At 43.8% G+C, this 2,824-nt stretch overlaps 1 protein-coding gene across 1 annotated transcript in view; it reads right to left on the reverse strand.

Moving 5' to 3' along the window:
* Nucleotides 1–2,236, reverse strand: part of LOC100533370 (achatin-like neuropeptide precursor) — a 27,196-nt gene extending 24,960 nt beyond the window's left edge. The window contains 1 exon segment of the mRNA NM_001204660.1: nucleotides 2,149–2,236. The gene's annotated coding sequence lies outside the window, so the exon portion shown is untranslated.
* Nucleotides 2,237–2,824: the final 588 nt, after the last annotated feature.

Consider the following 2,824-nt stretch of genomic DNA (forward strand, 5'->3'; position numbering starts at 1 on the left):
AGACGGACAGACAGAGAGAGAGACACAGAGAGAGGAAGAGAGAGAAAGAGAATGAGAGAAAGGGGGGGGGGGAGAAAGACACACAAACAGACAGACAGAGAGTAAGTGATAGAGGCTTTTCTTCATCACGTATTTATCATTTATAATAAATTTCATTGCAAAGCTAGGAGAACTAAAGGACAATTTCATTCCGCGGAGAACCAAGCAGAGCCGTCGCATATATCTGGTGACTTGTTCTTTGAAAACGCACTCACACACAAACACACATACACACACACACACACACACACACACACATACACACACACACACACACACACACAAACAAACAAACAAACACACACACACACAAACTGATTGCAAATTTGCGTGCAAATCTCTATACCACCTGGGTTATCAAACCAGCTGAATATGATTACTTCAAACATTAAACGGCTTATTTAGGATAATTTTTGATTCCTCGTGAGTTGTTCTTTGTTTACGACTCTTTTCATCCTATTCTTCCTGTCAGATCAGGTTCTGTCATCTGCTTTTGTCTCCACTTTCTCACCCCCCACCCCCTTCCCCTCTGGACTCCTGGCTCTTTCTGCAGCCTTTCTACTGCTACTCCCTGGCTACTTTTTACTGCAGTCTTTCAGCCACACCCCTGATCTTATGGTAGGTAAAAATCTCTACCTAGCTTTCTCGGATAAGGGCGAAAAATCTCGGACGTCCTGTGTGCAGGTTGCGCATGTTAAAGATCCTTTGGTGTTCCAAAATCGATAAAAGTAGGCTTCAGTTCCCACCCGGGCAAAATTCAAAATTTCTTACCAACTGAAAATGTTTAACGTGTCCTACGCGCTCATATGACCTTACAAAAAAGAGCAGGTTCAAGATGAGTGAGGCACAGCCACCCATAATTGTAGAGGAGAAAAGTGCCAATATTTGACAGACGATTTTCTTATACAGTTAGTGTCATCTATACATAACATATTTGTGAAAGTTCGTCACTTTAGCCGCCTAAAACTTCCGAACCATTTAACTTTCGAATGTGACCAAATTAATAGTGGTTCAGAATCATTTAAAGGGTGCACAGTTCTATTGAGGAGCCTGAAGTCACTAGTTTAATTTTCAGTTTTTCATTTGTTTCGTTTACGTCTAATCTTGGGAAAGTCCGTCTTCTAAGACGCTATTGTAAACAAGTGAGGTTTCCGTTCACTAGCCGTGCCCACTGTGATTCCACACCTTTGAAATTCTGGAGTGTACAACAACGAAAGCGAAATAGGGAATCAATCTATACGTCTCCCTCGACCTTCTAATTTGTTTGCATCTCTCAAGATTTATTGCTCCATTCCAGTAAAGTGTAAATATAGTAGGCCAATGACTGTCAGTTGATGTTAATGCACCGATCATTCCTTTCATAAAAAGGAGTCCAGCTAGATCTAGTTATGATATAAAATCCCTCAAGGGAGGAAATAGGAAGGAGCCGTTTGTACAGGTTGCCGTTAAAGCAGCTTCGAGAGTATCGAATACCGCAAAAGAGATAACATTTGAAGTAATATTTGTCATTCCTAGGGAAACGTTCAATATCTCTGTTTGTTAGTTAGGATTTCGTACAGCTTGGGTGCAAACGACTAACGTAACACAACACAGTTTTCTGACAGGTAGAAACACCGATTTTACTTTCACCTCCGAAAGGGTCGAAACAAGAGAATAGGGAGATATGGAAACTCTTCTGACAACCCAACTCTATTACTGATTTGGACTGGGACTATTTGGGTTGCAGTCGGTATCGTTCATGGGTCAATGTCGCTTCTTGCTCCCACGAAAAGATACCTGCTGAGGCAGTCACTCCCATAGTGACGAAATGCCCCATCCAAACACCCCCCAAAACATATATATTTAGACATTTAAATAAACTAGTATAAAACTAATGAAAACGCTCTGCTTTTTTCATCTACACGGATACATCATATACTGAGTGACTCAGTCACATGATAAGTACTTTCAAGTTAGATGTTTGTAAAATGCAGTGGAAAAGATCAATATTTTCTTTTATTATCGAAAAGAAATAAGGTTTAAAACAAAGAACGGCATGTAAGAAGATAAATGTAGAAAAGTCTAACATTATGTCAACTAAAATCAATGCCAATCTGCCCATTTACTTACATGAAAATGTACCTCTTCTTCTTGTGCTGCCACCTGTAAACTGTTCAGGTGACCAAATGGATGACGTCACAGTGTCCAGTGAGCGCTCAGTTGTGAGGCCGTGCACGAGAGGACGTGTGTGTGAGTGTGAGAGTGAGTGAGGGGTAGACGGTGCTCGGGTTTTTATAGACGCGACACCAGGCATGGGCAAGTGGCGCGTGTGTAGGGGAGTGAGGGTGGCACAAGGAGGAAGAGGGTACGGAGGAGGGAGAGAGGCAGGGAGAGAGAGAGAGAGAGAGAGAGAGAGAGAGAGAGAGGAGAGGGGGGGGGGGGGAGGGGGAGAGCGAGATGGTTGAAGGGAGACGAGAGGGGGAAGGGAGGGAAAGTAGGAGAAAGAGTTGGTGGTAAAAAGAGGGGAGAGGGAAGGGGTGGGAGGGAGAGCTGGGGGAGGAAGGCGAGAGGGGGAGGGAGAGAAGGAGAGAGGGTGGGAGAAGAGGGAAGGAAGGAGGGGAGGGGGAATGGGAGAGATGGAGGGAGAGGAGGAAAGAGTAAAATAGAGAGAGACGGAGGTGGTGGAGCTGAAAGAAGTAGGAGGAGAGGAAGGTGTGGGGAGTAGCGTTGACAGAAAAATGTGGGCGTAGACTTCCAATATGGGGGCGCGACAAAGGAAACGTTTGCAAGATCATAATTTTAAATT

Source organism: Aplysia californica, unplaced genomic scaffold (assembly GCF_000002075.1).
Source record: "Aplysia californica isolate F4 #8 unplaced genomic scaffold, AplCal3.0 scaffold00275, whole genome shotgun sequence".
Taxonomy (NCBI): Eukaryota; Metazoa; Mollusca; class Gastropoda; order Aplysiida; family Aplysiidae; genus Aplysia; species Aplysia californica.